Consider the following 17,308-nt stretch of genomic DNA (forward strand, 5'->3'; position numbering starts at 1 on the left):
CCCCCCCCCCACTGGAATAAAATCCCGCTGAACCTCAACGATGGTATATCTCCATTTCTATCATTTCCTTTTCTTCATGCCAATTTTTCTCAATCCAATCGCGTTAATTTCCTTCAAGCTGGTGTGATGGTGACGAACATAAACAAAAAACATTTGACTTTTCACCGAAGTACCGGAATAGTCAAACTACTTTCGCTTTTAAAATTATTGCTCTTGTCGAAATTTTAACCCACTCATAAAAATCATCTTGAGTCCACCCAGCTGTGATGGGTACCTAACTAGCCTTAGGGAAACTAGGGCGACTGGGCATAGTGCTGATCACACTATCCACTCGTATGTCGAGGTCATTGAAACAGATGAACTCTACTTCATCTTCCCCGTGTGTCTTGGGCACGAACGGGGAAAATTTTCGATGGGAGAAAAATGAAATATAAAAGTTTCAATCTCGGGTTGGGGCCCTTTTTAAAATTTCCCGGGCCTCTTGGACACAGCCCGTCCACCCCAGGATGTATTCGATTTTCTTTAACTTAATACTGCGTCTTTTAACAGTGTTGTACACAGTGGCGTTGCTAGGAAAAGAAGTGAAGGTGGCACTTTTTAAAAAAAATAGCGTGGGTGATGTCAAAGTTGAGTAACTTCGCCTGTGATAACCAAGAGCAGATTTATTAATTTATCGTCCCAATTATTTGTTCCGCGCATTTTATGTTTTAAAAGGTATACGACTCTATTTTGTTTCAACACTGTTAGCCACGATTGAAGAAAATAAAAATAAAATAAAATCATCACCACCCATAGGGAACTAGATTAAATTATAAAAAAAAACTTAATAGTTTGGCGTAAGGAGGTTGTGGTGGAGGGACTGCTAGCGTGCGCATGAATACAGTCACACGGTGAACGTTCTCCCAATAATTTGATTGGTTGCGTGTGGGCCGTATGTTCAAATAGCACAACCTCAGTCAGCGGAGATCACTACAAGAGGAGCAAATCTCAACTCTCCTACAAAAGAGTTACCGAAGAATTGAACGCTCGAGGTGGTATTTTTTTAGTTCAATTTTAAAAGTGGAGTTTGATACCAATAATAAACAGCATATTACGGCTTAAGATAAAAAATAGTATAAGACAGTAAACAAATCGAATACTGGACTTCAAATTAAAAGGTAAGTTAATTATTATATTTAGATAAGGAGTTGCTTAAAAGATCTTATTATTTATAAGCGCTGCAAAAAAAATACTGCGATTGTTTTTACGTTTTCGAACCCGACGTTCAGTGCGAAAAGGTAAAGTAGAGTTCACCTGTTAAATTTTCCTAGGCATATGTAGGGATAGTGTATTTAATTATATGCATGGTTGTTTTGTTTTGCTTTGTTTTACTATGTTTACATCATGTATGATCCAAATTGGAATGTTCACTTCCAGATTGAGATTAGATGATAACAATGATAACAATCATAACAATCATAACAACGATAACAACGCATCCATTGATTGTTTTCATGCTAAATCAGCCGAAGTACAGACTTTCTAGGTTCTAGTGCCCGCCCAATTCTTTTAACAAACCGCAGCCACGTAAACTCTGCTTCACCTGTCGCATCGGCCGTCAGGTCATAGATGTGATTGTTAGCTTTCGTTCAACTGAAATGAACGCGTAAGCATCATTTCAGCGTGTATCATGGTTCATAGAGTTGTTGAATAGGTTTTCTTCTTAAAATAATTAAATTTATTGAAATATATTTACAACTCGAGAATCGAACTCGAGACTTTCGGGTTAGCAGTCGTAAGCTTTACCATCCGACCACGCCGTCCCCTTTATGTCAAATACTAAAAAACAAACTCAGGCATACATACAACTAGTCTTACATGAGACACAGATATGATGCAAATCAAATTTATAATGCATCAGCATTTGCACATCTCAACACTAAATCTATTCGCATTATTCATTTATTTATTTAATGTACAGCATTTTCAGTATACCTGCAATAATTCGCCACAAATAACAATATTAGTGTATGGGCAATAACTCTCCACGAATAACGCGATTAATTAATGGGCGATAACGCTGTGCAATAACTGAGGAAATTAAGCTCTTTTACTAAAATAAAAGTCTTTTTGCAAAAGAGGAGAAGAAGCGGTGTGATTTTTAGAAAGACTTTGTCTAAGGGCCACTCTCTAATGACAATATTCTGTGCGCACGCGCAACACAATTATTTGGTTTCACAAATAAATCTAATATAAAACCATGCCCTAAAACAATGTCTAGCACTTGAAATAAACTATAGAGTTAATGGAGTTTAATAAAATGAGTCTACCGTCGTATGTTTTCAAATAAAGTCCTTTACTTAACAGCATTCGCTTAACTCAGGGGTCGGCAACCTGCGGCTCGCGAGCCGCATGCGGCTCTTTTGATATCAAGATGCGGCTCTCCAGCTCCTTGCACAAATACTAATAATCTTAATAAAAAAATAAAATATTTGGAATAAAAAAGTGTTAGTGGCTCTTTAAAACCAGGGAAATTTTGAAAATTGTAACTTTTGGCTCTTCCGCTTCAAAAGGTTGCCGACCCCTGGCTTAACTTATCATCACAAGGATCAACAAATAGAATTTTATTTTCAAAATGGCTGGGGACTTTGTGCCTGAATCAGAACTTAATCTTAAAGGATGGCAGAAGCATTTCAATAGCTACACATTGAGAGGGAGATTCAACTGGGTTGCAGCAACATATGGGTCATTATTTGGAGGCTTTATACTGTACAAGTTACTGAAGAAGAAACCTCAAATGGCAGATCACTAGTTTCTTCACAACAAATTCTAGTTTTAGTTACTGTGAGCAAAATAATATTGTATGAGCATTAAAAAATGGTAATAAAAATTTGAAATACAACTTTTAAAAAAAGAAAAAAAAAAAAGTCCTTTACTTAAAACTTAAAACAAATTTCCAGAACTCAACCTCACTGTTAAATAATTGAGAATTCGACGAGAGATAAAAGACCTTCTCTACTCAACAACCCACCTTCCAATCTCTCCCCCTCCCCGCTCGTTAGCTATTACATCACACATTCATTTCCAGTCTTTAAAATATGAAACATGTGGGTTTTATAAATCGGAAAAGTAAATATAATGCTAACTTTAAAAAAAGCAGGTCACCTATTAAACGTTGACGATGTTAGTGATAAATGAAATGTTACCATTTCTTTAACCACATCATTCGAAGCAATACATATAGAAGGTAAAAGGAATACGTTTTTTATCCATTTAAAATTTTAAAAAGTATTTTATGGTATCAAATTAGCTTTTATTTATAAAAAGAAATGTGTACTAGTTTTAAAATCCACGTAATTAACCTTAACAGATAATCCTTTGTCAGCAGCAGAAATGTGCCCAGTTGTGCATCACACGATTAGGCACCTTCAGAAGTGATTGAGAAATGTTCTAATCTGATGTGTGATACTTTATTTAACCACCTACACTTTCATAGTAAGAAATGTTCTAATCTGATGTGTGATACTTTATTTAACCACTTACACTTTCATAGTGAGAAATGTTCTAATCTGATGTGCGATACTTTATTTAACCACCTACACTTTCATAGTGAGAAATGTTCTAATCTGATGTGTGATACTTTATTTAACCACCTACACTTTCATAGTAAGAAATGTTCTAATCTGATGTGTGATACTTTATTTAACCACTTACACTTTCATAGTGAGAAATGTTCTAATCTGATGTGCGATACTTTATTTAACCACCTACACTTTCATAGTGAGAAATGTTCTAATCTGATGTGTGATACTTTATTTAACCACCTACACTTTCATAGCAAGAAATGTTCTAATCTGATGTGTGATACTTTATTTAACCACCTACACTTTCATAGTAAGAAATGTTCTAATCTGATGTGTGATACTTTATTTAACCACTTACACTTTCATAGTGAGAAATGTTCTAATCTGATGTGCGATACTTTATTTAACCACCTACACTTTCATAGCAAGAAATGTTCTAATCTGATGTGTGATACTTTATTTAACCACCTACACTTTCATAGTAAGAAATGTTCTAATCTGATGTGTGATACTTTATTTAACCACTTACACTTTCATAGTGAGAAATGTTCTAATCTGATGTGCGATACTTTATTTAACCACCTACACTTTCATAGCAAGAAATGTTCTAATCTGATGTGTGATACTTTATTTAACCACCTACACTTTCATAGTAAGAAATGTTCTAATCTGATGTGTGATACTTTATTTAACCACTTACACTTTCATAGTGAGAAATGTTCTAATCTGATGTGCGATACTTTATTTAACCACCTACACTTTCATAGTGAGAAATGTTCTAATCTGATGTGTGATACTTTATTTAACCACCTACACTTTCATAGCAAGAAATGTTCTAATCTGATGTGTGATACTTTATTTAACCACCTACACTTTCATAGTAAGAAATGTTCTAATCTGATGTGTGATACTTTATTTAACCACCTACACTTTCATAGTGAGAAATGTTCTAATCTGATGTGTGATACTTTATTTAACCACCTACACTTTCATAGTGAGAAATGTTCTAATCTGATGTGTGATACTTTATTTAACCACCTACACTTTCATAGCAAGAAATGTTCTAATCTGATGTGTGATACTTTATTTAACCACCTACACTTTCATAGTGAGAAATGTTCTAATCTGATGTGTGATACTTTATTTAACCACCTACACTTTCATAGCAAGAAATGTTCTAATATGATGTGTGATACTTTATTTAACCACCTACACTTTCATAGCCTCATCTCATTCCTAAACTTTGAGCCCTAAGTAAAGCATAGAAACAACATACCCGCAGCTTTTGCCGACCGATCTCTACATCACTAACCTGATCTGCAGTCATTAAGGATATCATCTCAGTAGGGGGGGGGGGCGGATTAAGCTTGAGCGAGGACCCTTAATGAAACCAATCCGGGGCCCTTGAAGGTACAAGTATCATAATTAACTCTGTTTAATCTCATTACAGCAGATTAAAAATGTGTCGCCAAAACACAAAATTTAGGAAGCCCCCCCCCCCCCCCAAGTGCCCCCCCCCCCACCCCCCGTCTGCAGTCCAAACAATCTTTCCCTTCATCCACCACTGCACCTCAGATATGAGTGAAGTGAGGAAATAAAAGTTACAATTACTTTACGTTAAGGCAGGGGTCTCCAAACTACGGCCCGCGGGCCGGATGCGGCCCGCGAAGTCCTCTCATCCGCCCCGCGGAGATCTTTTTGTCCACGGGAAAACCGTTTGTTGGTGATGATGAGGAACTTTGCCTAGAAAAATCAAAAACATGCCTGGAAGAAATTGGCCCCCGAACAGAAATTTGATAGTTAATGCGGCCCTCGGACTGAAAAGTTTGGAGACCCCTGCGCCAAGGCATACAATAACACAGAAGAGCAGAAGTAAGGGCGGACAAAAGAAGTAAATTTATGGTTGAGGCTCTAGGCTCCATAAGGTAGAGAGGGTTAAATAAGTACGCAAGTCATAAAAGAACAAGAAGAAGACTATCAACAATGAGCTAGGTTATGGTGTAAAACATAAATTGTATACAGCCTAAACATACATTTAAAAAATAAACACAAATTTGGGATATTTATATCGAATTAGCGTTTGGGAAATCAATAGATCATCGCTAAACCTTGAAAAAAAAAAGATACAATGTATTTAAATAAGACAGAGCATTGGTAATTTATTTCAAATATAGGTCTACATTTTAAAAAGGATTTACATTTTTTAGCAATTGTATACACCAATATAATAACAAATAGTTGCCAAAAATTTGAGTGGGTTAACATCCCCTCCCCTTTCCAAATCACCCTTTAGATCTCCCTATAGACTATAGAGGTAATACATTGTGATAGATAGTCTTATCAAGACTAGCAATATGTTATTGAAAATATTAATTTTATAGAACCAATTTTATGTTTAAAAAAATATTAAAACCTAGATAGCAGATGCTAGGGAATCGATAGATTGGGATAGACGTACCCAGTGATGCGTGAAGTCAGACACGCAAGCATCAGACTCCAAGAGTCAGCTCAGCAAGACCCGTATAGCCCGTCCTCATGTGTGTGTGGGGGGGGGGAGGGGGGCAGAGGATCTCATATGTGAGGGAGAGGATTATTTATGGACATCCATGACGTTCGTAATCTTTGATTCACCGTCTGCTATTCTTCTGTCGTCTGCTTGCTGGTGCCTGGCACCGAGCGCTCGGCAAAACAAAACAAAAATTGTTATATAATACTCTCGGGACATATAATTCTGCAGTTCAGCGTTTAACTGCATTCACATGCCGTGCGCGGTGGCGTCACGTTAATTACCGCAATTAAGATTAGGATTGCGCTGTTTATTTTCTCTCTTTTCTTTCTCATTATTCTATCGAATCCATATTTGTATTTTAAAACATAAGCCCCCCCCCCCTTCCAAACCTGACAGTCTATAGGCCAAGGGAAGTAGAGTTTACCTGTTTCTGTGACCTAGGCATATGAAGAGATAGTGTGGTCAGCACTATGCCCAGCCGCCTTTATTTTCCCTAACGTGAGTAAGTTTTCCATTAGAGCTGGGTGGACTCGGGGAAGGTCTACTGGCTTGAGCCCGGGTTCGAACTCGAGACTTACGGGTTAGCAGTCTAGCTCTCCGTCCCACTTTAAAAAAAAATGATGCTGTGTTAATTGCTATTTTTAAATCTCTTCAGCTTGGTTGTGTTGTTTTTCCTGATGAACACATTATTTCGAAACTTCGGTATATTGTGTTAAAGCTAGATTTAAAAAAAAAAACAACTGAATATGTTTCATACATTCTTTCTTTTTTGTTGTAAAAAAAATCGGCTTCCTGATCCTTATGTCTTGCCAGAGACCATAGAGCTGAGACTACTCTTGACGAACAATACTTGCCAGCCAGCTATTTCCTAAATTCACGTTGACCCGTGCAAAAGCAAAGACCTCATAATGCCATTTTTTTTTGTTTTATCAAAGGGCGCATATCTCGTTTTTGTAATTATTCTGCAGTCCACTGATGGGTAATTCGCCCAGAACGTTTCACCATATATTTCATCACAGGTCTGGGGTGGCATTCATTATAACTGTAATAACTGCTCGGTAGAAAAGCTGTCACCTTCTCTGTACATTCACAGCAATAGGGCTGGTAAGTAGGTCACCAGCTAGTTCTATGGCTCATACAAGTTTTATTGAGCCGTAGAACTGGTTGGTGACCTACTTACCAGCCCTATTCCCTACTTAGTTTCCCAGCTACTACCTCCCACCATGGTATCTACATTTCAGCTTATGATGTCTTACTGCTGGAAAAAATAATACACATAATTATACAACAAAACAAGGTCTTAATGTAGGGTGGTTAATCCAGCAAAAACTAATCCGTAAAATAATAAAACAATATGAATATGTTCTAGATTTGTTATTCATTCCAAGGACATAATACGACGCGCGTCAGTCAAGCATGAAGACTCACACCGAGTCAGCTTAGCAACCCAAAACATAACTCAAGGGACAATAGGGGAAAATATGGGGGAAAAGGGGAAAATATTATTCATTAATTCCACCTTCCGTTTCAAAATCCGCCGAGACCAAAGAAAATGGGGAAAACTAAAAAAAAAAGCTTCATTAGAAACACATCAATCAGCAGAATTTCCAATTAAAGATTACTAATTAAGCTTCATTAACAAGTGGCATTGATGGAGGAGGGGGATTAGGGAAAGTTTGCCCAAACTGGTATTATGTGTTTATATATATATATATATATATATATATATATATATATATATATATATATATATATATATATATATATATATATATATATATATATATATATATATATATGTATATATATATATATATATATATATATATATATATATATATATATATGTATATATATATATATATATATGTGTGTATATATATATATATATATATATATACACACACACACATATATATATATATATATATATATATATATATATATATATATATATGTATGTATATATATATATATATATATATGTGTATATATATATATATATATATATATATATATATATATATATATATATATATATATATATATATATATATATATATATATATATTATACATATAAATATATTAACGCTCTAAAACGGAGTAGTCCAAAAACTGAATTCCTTAAAATTTTGGTATAACGAGATGTAAAACTGCCATGTTCATACATACGCAATCAACGCAAAACAAAAACAAATTTTAAAATATCTAAAAGCCAAAACATAAAAATATAACCCAAATACCGTAAATCTGTACTGAGCTATGTTCGAACGTCTTTCCTCTTTCAACACTGTTGGTGTGGAAGGAGAATATTATTTTTGTATTCCCCTTTTTAAGAAACCTTGAACTAACTTAATTTTAAAATTAAAGCTATAAAAGTTATTTCGAAAATTTAATATTCGAAGAATTTAAACAATAAAATGTGCAAATGCAGGGGGCTTTTAAGAGAAGGGAAAATATAATTAAGATAATCATACCCGTGTCTATTTTTGAAACGCAACCTTTAATTAGTTATAACAGGAAATCAATTAATTCCCTAAAACTTGTATTTTGTATTCACCTAAGATAATTAGTACTGGTCCTTAATTTTAATTACACTATCTCTTCATATGCCGAGTTCACAGAACAAGTGAATTCTATTTCACTTGCCCTATAGACCGTCAGGTTTGAAAAGGGAACTTTACTTTAATTTTTTTAAATTTAATTAACTTAGTGCACTTTGGTATATTGTCTCGAATCATAAATTTGCTCTTTTTAGTTCTCTATGATGTCATAAATGCTCCACTGCATATGTTCTTGTTTGCTACGCAATCGTAGCCGCTTCACTAGGTGTCGCTGTTCTCTAATTTTACCTTGCCGGTATGTGCCCTAATTAGCTATGATGCCTTAGCTTATCCTGTCCTTGTGATGCTTGTATAGCTCTGATCTCTCACCTTTGTTCACGGTAGTGTTGGCTGATTTTACATTCGCGTTCCCTATTGTGGTATAGTTTATAATTTCGCCTGTTCCCTGCGATGTACTGATTCCACACATTGTTCCCTGTGATGTTCTGATACCACCCCCTTGTTCCCTATAATGTTCTGGCTTTGCCCCTTGTTCCCTATAATGTTATGGTTCTGCCCCTTGTTTGTTAGAGAGTTATGATTCCACTACTTGTTCCCTGTGATGTTCTGATTCCACACATTGTTCCCTGTGATGTTCTAATTCCACACATTGTTCCCTGTGATGTTCTGATTCAACCCCTTGTTCACTGTGATGCTCTTATTCAATCCCTTGTTCCCTGTGATGTTCTGATTATGCCCCTTGTTCCCTATAATGGCGTAAATCTGTTACTTGTTCCTTTGATGTCCTTGCAGATCGTGCCCCTTGTTCTTTATTGTGTTTTAGTGTATCCCGCCCACTGTTCTCTGTAATTTTCTAATGAAAACCTCTTCTTCCCTGTAAAGTCCTGTGTCTATTCTTTGATTCCTTGGGATCCTCTGGATGATCCTGCCCCCTAGCTCCCAATATCACCATATATGACCTTGTTCCACTGCTCCCTATAATACCATCATTAATCCTGCCCCCATTGTTCCCCTCGATGCCTTCACTGGTCTAGTTCCCCGTTGCTACATTTGGTGTTCTTGCTGATCATACCCCTTGCTCTCTATTGTGTTTCAGTTTATCCCACCCCTTGTTCCCTATGGTGTTATAATCCTACAGTCTTGTTCCTTGTGATGTTCTAATCCTACAGTCTCGTTCCCTGTGATGTTCTAATTTTTTCCCTTGTTCCCTGCGATCCCCAGGCAGATCCCGCCCCCTAGTTGCCAACAAAACCATCTCTGACCTTGCTCCACTGTTCCCTATAATACCATCATTAATCCTTCCCCGCATTGTTCCCCACTCCACCCTCACTGATCCTCCCCCACACCATAATCCCTCACACCGCCTGCCCATGTTCCCCTGTGATCTCACCGCCGCTGGAGTTATTGCATAAAAACACCCGCCTTGTTGAGATTAATCTTTCCTTTTTTCTAGCGCCAAAATTCTTAAAACTTCTCGATCTGAAGGAATTTCCTTCGGCACGCGCAAACTTGTCGCATGTTTAATCGAAGACGCATTGATTACGTCAAGTTTTCTGCGAACGGAATACAAAGATTTTGCCACGTCGGGGGTGTGCATGATGCAATGGGGTTTTTCCGATTTATAAAAATAGACCGTTTCCCTTTATTTGTTTGAATAAATGGATTCCCAGAAAATTATGTTAGTTGTCAGTGTGAAGAAACCAAGTTAACGATATATTGCGAATGACATTTCGACCTAAGGGTTTCATTTGGCAAAGAAATTTAAAATAGCTTTTAAGTTTATTGCTCTATAAGGCAAAATGTAATGCTGCTAAAATGTTGCAACCTATAATTATAAAAGCTTAATTAACCAATAAATGTAAATAAGATGTTCGTTATGGGAACATAATATGGGACTGCGTGGTTGGGAGGAAACGCGGTTAACTGCTAACCCGAAAGTATCGAGCTCGGATTTCGGACCCTAGTCTGTTGAACGTCCCGAAGTCCACCCAGTTCTGATGGGCACCTGACTCATGTTAGGAAAGTAAAGACGGTTGAGCATAGTGCTGGCCACATCCTTCATACATAAGCAGTGGTCAAGACAAAAAATTATCTCATCGACAGGCGCGAAAGAGGTAAATAAAAGGAATAAATAAGATGTTCATAATTTTAAAAAACCCAGGTATTCAAGGAAATAATCGAAACTACATTTTGCTCACAGTATTTATGAAAACAACAATAACAAAAAACCGTACAGTATTGGAACACTAGTCTTGACGACAAGCTGATGTAACATATCTTGAGATTTAAAGACACTTAAACGGTGTATTACTATACTTTTTTTTAACGAGGAAAGGAATTGAACGATTCCTAAAACACAGCGTTTATTTTAATGGTTTTACTATATACACTTTAAAGTTATTGATTTCAAAAAGATCTTAATGTTTTTTTGAAACGTTCAGAGGGGTGGGTTTTAAGTCCAGTTGACTGGTTAGGACTAGAGTTGGTAATATTTTGTTGAGGAGCAATGGTTATTTTTATGGGGGAATTATTTTTACACGGACCAAGGTAATTGTTGGCTGAGGCAGGTAGTGGTTGACTGAGGCAGGTAGTGGTTGACTGAGGCAGGTAGTGGTTGACTGAGGCAGGTAGTGGTTGACTGAGGCAGGTAGTGGTTGACTGACCGATGCAGGTAGTGGTTGACTGACTGAGGCAGGTAGTGATGTATGGAGATGTATGGAAGAAACTGAGTGGTTGACTGACTGAAGCAGGTAGTGGTTGACTGACTGAGGCAGGTAGTGGTTGACTGACTGATGCAGGTAGTGGTTGACTGAGGCAGGTAGTTGTTGACTGACTGAGGCAGGTAGTGGTTGACTGACTGAGGCAGGTAGTGGTTGACTGACTGATGCAGGTAGTGGTTGACTGACTGATGCAGGTAGTGGTTGACTGACTGAGGCAGGTAGTGGTTGACTGACTGATGCAGGTAGTGGTTGACTGAGGCAGGTAGTTGTTGACTGAGGCAGGTAGTGGTTGACTGAGGCAGGTAGTGGTTGACTGACTGAGGCAGGTAGTGGTTGACTGACTGAGGCAGGTAGTGGTTGACTGAGGCAGGTAGTGGTTGACTGACTGAGGCAGGTAGTGGTTGACTGACTGAGGCAGGTAGTGGTTGACTGACTGATGCAGTTAGTGGTTGACTGAGGCAGGTAGTGGTTCACTGACTGATGCAGGTAGTGGTTGACTGAGGCAGGTAGTGGTTGACTGACTGAGGCAAGTAGTGGTTGACTAACTAAGGCAGGTAGTGGTTGACTGAGGCAGGTATTTGTTGACTGACTGAGGCAGGTAGTGTTTGACTGACTGAGGCAGGTAGTGGTTGACTGACTGATGCAGGTAGTGGTTGACTGAGGCAGGTAGTTGTTGACTGACTGAGGCAGGTAGTGGTTGACTGACTGAGGCAGGTAGTGGTTGACTGACTGATGCAGGTAGTGGTTGACTGAGGCAGGTAGTGGTTGACTGCCTGAGGCAGGTAGTTGTTGACTGAGGCAGGTAGTGGTTGACTGACTGATGCAGGTAGTGGTTGACTGACTGAGGCAGGTAGTGGTTGACTGACTGATGCAGGTAGTGGTTGACTGAGGCAGGTAGTTGTTGACTGAGGCAGGTAGTGGTTGACTGAGGCAGGTAGTGGTTGACTGACTGAGGCAGGTAGTGGTTGACTGACTGAGGCAGGTAGTGGTTGACTGACTGAGGCAGGTAGTGGTTGACTGACTGATGCAGTTAGTGGTTGACTGAGGCAGGTAGTGGTTGACTGACTGATGCAGGTAGTGTTTGACTGAGGCAGGTAGTGGTTGACTGACTGAGGCAGGTAGTGGTTGACTAACTAAGGCAGGTAGTGGTTGACTGAGGCAGGTATTTGTTGACTGACTGAGGCAGGTAGTGTTTGACTGACTGAGGCAGGTAGTGGTTGACTGACTGATGCAGGTAGTGGTTGACTGAGGCAGGTAGTTGTTGACTGACTGAGGCAGGTAGTGGTTGACTGACTGAGGCAGGTAGTGGTTGACTGACTGATGCAGGTAGTGGTTGACTGAGGCAGGTAGTGGTTGACTGCCTGAGGCAGGTAGTTGTTGACTGACTGATGCAGGTAGTGGTTGACTGAGGCAGGTAGTTGTTGACTGAGGCAGGTAGTGGTTGACTGAGGCAGGTAGTGGTTGACTGACTGAGGCAGGTAGTGGTTGACTGACTGATGCAGGTAGTGGTTGACTGAGGCAGGTAGTTGTTGACTGAGGCAGGTAGTGGTTGACTGAGGCAGGTAGTGGTTGACTGACTGAGGCAGGTAGTGATGTATGGAGATGTATGGAAGAAACTCTGAGTGGTTGACTGACTGAAGCAGGTAGTGGTTGACTGACTGAGGCAGGTAGTGGTTGACTGACTGAGGCAGGTAGTGGTTGACTGACTGAGGCAGGTAGTGGTTGACTGACTGATGCAGGTAGTGGTTGACTGACTGATGCAGGTAGTGGTTGACTGACTGAGGCAGGTAGTGGTTGACTGACTGATGCAGGTAGTGGTTGACTGAGGCAGGTAGTTGTTGACTGAGGCAGGTAGTGGTTGACTGAGGCAGGTAGTGGTTGACTGACTGAGGCAGGTAGTGGTTGACTGACTGAGGCAGGTAGTGGTTGACTGACTGAGGCAGGTAGTGGTTGACTGACTGATGCAGTTAGTGGTTGACTGAGGCAGGTAGTGGTTCACTGACTGATGCAGGTAGTGGTTGACTGACTGAGGCAGGTAGTGGTTGACTGACTGAGGCAGGTAGTGGTTGACTGACTGATGCAGTTAGTGGTTGACTGAAGCAGGTAGTGACTAACTGACTGAGGCAGGTAGTGGTTGACTGAGGCAGGTAGTGGTTGACTGACTGAGGCAAGTAGTGGTTGACTAACTAAGGCAGGTAGTGGTTGACTGAGGCAGGTATTTGTTGACTGACTGAGGCAGGTAGTGTTTGACTGACTGAGGCAGGTAGTGGTTGACTGACTGATGCAGGTAGTGGTTGACTGAGGCAGGTAGTTGTTGACTGACTGAGGCAGGTAGTGGTTGACTGACTGAGGCAGGTAGTGGTTGACTGACTGATGCAGGTAGTGGTTGACTGAGGCAGGTAGTGGTTGACTGCCTGAGGCAGGTAGTTGTTGACTGACTGATGCAGGTAGTGGTTGACTGAGGCAGGTAGTTGTTGACTGAGGCAGGTAGTGGTTGACTGAGGCAGGTAGTGGTTGACTGACTGAGGCAGGTAGTGGTTGACTGACTGATGCAGGTAGTGGTTGACTGAGGCAGGTAGTTGTTGACTGAGGCAGGTAGTGGTTGACTGAGGCAGGTAGTGGTTGACTGACTGAGGCAGGTAGTGGTTGACTGACTGAGGCAGGTAGTGGTTGACTGACTGATGCAGGTAGTGGTTGACTGAGGCAGGTAGTGGTTGACTGACTGATGCAGGTAGTGTTTGACTGAGGCCGGTAGTGGTTGACTGACTGAGGCAGGTAGTGGTTGACTGAGGCAGGTATTTGTTGACTGACTGAGGTAGGTAGTGGTTGACTGACTGAGGCAGGTAGTGGTTGACTGACTGAGGCAGGTAGTGGTTGACTGACTGATGCAGGTAGTGGTTGACTGAGGCAGGTAGTGGTTGACTGCCTGAGGCAGGTAGTTGTTGACTGACTGAGGCAGGTAGTGGTTGACTGAGGCAGGTAGTGGTTGACTGAGGCAGGTAGTGGTTGACTGAGGCAGGTAGTGGTTGACTGACTGATGCAGGTAGTGGTTGACTGACTGAGGCAGGTAGTGATGTATGGAGATGTATGGAAGAAACTCTGAGTGGTTGACTGACTGAAGCAGGTAGTGGTTGACTGACTGAGGCAGGTAGTGGTTGACTGACTGATGCAGGTAGTGGTTGACTGAGGCAGGTAGTTGTTGACTGACTGAGGCAGGTAGTGGTTGACTGACTGAGGCAGGTAGTGGTTGACTGACTGATGCAGGTAGTGGTTGACTGACTGATGCAGGTAGTGGTTGACTGACTGAGGCAGGTAGTGGTTGACTGACTGATGCAGGTAGTGGTTGACTGAGGCAGGTAGTTGTTGACTGAGGCAGGTAGTGGTTGACTGAGGCAGGTAGTGGTTGACTGACTGAGGCAGGTAGTGGTTGACTGACTGAGGCAGGTAGTGGTTGACTGAGGCAGGTAGTGGTTGACTGACTGAGGCAGGTAGTGGTTGACTGACTGAGGCAGGTAGTGGTTGACTGACTGATGCAGTTAGTGGTTGACTGAGGCAGGTAGTGGTTCACTGACTGATGCAGGTAGTGGTTGACTGAGGCAGGTAGTGGTTGACTGACTGAGGCAAGTAGTGGTTGACTAACTAAGGCAGGTAGTGGTTGACTGAGGCAGGTATTTGTTGACTGACTGAGGCAGGTAGTGTTTGACTGACTGAGGCAGGTAGTGGTTGACTGACTGATGCAGGTAGTGGTTGACTGAGGCAGGTAGTTGTTGACTGACTGAGGCAGGTAGTGGTTGACTGACTGAGGCAGGTAGTGGTTGACTGACTGATGCAGGTAGTGGTTGACTGAGGCAGGTAGTGGTTGACTGCCTGAGGCAGGTAGTTGTTGACTGACTGATGCAGGTAGTGGTTGACTGAGGCAGGTAGTTGTTGACTGAGGCAGGTAGTGGTTGACTGAGGCAGGTAGTGGTTGACTGACTGAGGCAGGTAGTGGTTGACTGACTGATGCAGGTAGTGGTTGACTGAGGCAGGTAGTTGTTGACTGAGGCAGGTAGTGGTTGACTGAGGCAGGTAGTGGTTGACTGACTGAGGCAGGTAGTGGTTGACTGACTGAGGCAGGTAGTGGTTGACTGACTGATGCAGGTAGTGGTTGACTGAGGCAGGTAGTGGTTGACTGACTGATGCAGGTAGTGTTTGACTGAGGCAGGTAGTGGTTGACTGACTGAGGCAGGTAGTGGTTGACTGAGGCAGGTATTTGTTGACTGACTGAGGCAGGTAGTGGTTGACTGACTGATGCAGGTAGTGGTTGACTGAGGCAGGTAGTTGTTGACTGACTGATGCAGGTAGTGGTTGACTGGCTGAGGCAGGTAGTGGTTGACTGACTGATGCAGGTAGTGGTTGACTGGCTGAGGCAGGTAGTGGTTGACTGACTGATGCAGGTAGTGGTTGACTGAGGCAGGTAGTGGTTGACTGACTGATGCAGGTAGTGGTTGACTGACTGATGCAGGTAGTGGTTGACTGACTGAGGCAGGTAGTGGTTGACTGACTGATGCAGGTAGTGGTTGACTGAGGCAGATAGTTGTTGACTGACTGATGCAGGTAGTGGTTGACTGACTAAGGCAGGTAGTGGTTGACTGACTGAGGCAGGTAGTGGTTGACTGAGGCAGGTAGTGGCTGAGGCAGGTAGTGGTTGACTGAAGCAGGTAGTTGTTGACTGACTGAGGCAGGTAGTGGTTGACTGACTGATGCAGGTAGTGGTTGACTGAGGCAGGTAGTGGTTGACTGACTGATGCAGGTAGTGGTTGACTGAGGCAGGTAGTGGTTGACTGACTGAGGCAGGTAGTGGTTGACTGAGGCAGGTAGTGGTTGACTGAAGCAGGTAGTGACTAACTGACTGAGGCAGGTAGTGGCTGACTGAGGCAGGTAGTGGCTGACTAAGATATGTAGAAGCTGACTGATAGCTTGTTCAAAGATGTTTTCCTTTATCCCTGAATCCGCCGTTTGATATTCGATTGATTTGGACCATCTCTAATAGATCAAAGATTCAAATTGTCACAGACTACATTACCCAACCCATGGCCATTTTTATTTTTTACCGTGATCCAAGAATAAAAAAGCAATCAAATTACCGTAAAACTCCGCAGATGTCGACCTCTTTATTTTGTCACGCCTTTTCGCTGTCTACAGAGTGAATGCCAGATTTTTTTCCGGGTTTACTGTTTTGCTTGCCAAGCTAGGTAACTTATTACTGTTGACGTGTCGTGATATGTGATGATGTCTTTGTGTCGGTGTGGCGTGGTGTCGATGTGTCGTGATGTCGGTGTGTCGTGATATCGATGTGTCGTGATGTGTCTCGCGTCAATGTAATTTTAAAATGTGTATTGATGTCGAATAGTCAATGAGTCGTGATGTTAGTGTGTCGTAATGTCGTGTAGTATATGTGTTGTGATGTCGGTGTGTTGTGATGTCGATGTGTCGTGATGTCGATGTGTGTTGATGTCGAATAGTCGATGTGTCGTGATGTTAGTGTGTCGTTATGTCAGTTGGCCGTGATGTCGATGTGATATCGATTTGATGTCTATGTGGCACAAGAATACTAGAATTACTAAGTTTGCTAAAACCGACAAGAAAACCCTGTTTGATATTATGCATTGTTGCCTTTGTCGCCAGTACATTTAACATAATTTTTGGTTTCAAAGGGCAATGCTAAGCTACCTTAATCTCTCCGAATACACGGGATTCTTCGTTGGATATTGGCGTGGTTCTCTTACTGACATGTTACATGTGTTAAGAATTAAGGATTCCTAAAGGATTAGGTGAGTCCTTGCACTACTGCTCAATATGTAAAATAATCCTCTTTAAAACAAGCGATCCATTGGGCAGATGAAGTAGAGTTCGTATGTTTCTTGACCTCGGCAACCGAAGGGGAGATGTGGTTACACTTTGCCCAGCC

The 17,308-nt window shown here is 41.1% G+C and overlaps 1 long non-coding RNA gene across 1 annotated transcript in view; it reads left to right on the forward strand.

Annotated features, from left to right (window-relative positions):
* Positions 1 to 956: 956 nt before the first annotated feature.
* The window catches only part of LOC131958553 (uncharacterized), a 39,982-nt gene continuing 23,630 nt past the window's right edge, over positions 957 to 17,308 (forward strand). Inside the window, exon 1 of the long non-coding RNA XR_009389251.1 lies at positions 957 to 1,157. This is a non-coding gene — a long non-coding RNA (uncharacterized LOC131958553). The remainder of the gene's footprint in view (positions 1,158 to 17,308) is intronic.

The sequence above is a fragment of the Physella acuta genome, unplaced genomic scaffold, assembly GCF_028476545.2.
Source record: "Physella acuta isolate Inbredline_101_S28 unplaced genomic scaffold, ASM2847654v3 ptg001333l, whole genome shotgun sequence".
NCBI classification, from domain to species: Eukaryota; Metazoa; Mollusca; class Gastropoda; family Physidae; genus Physella; species Physella acuta.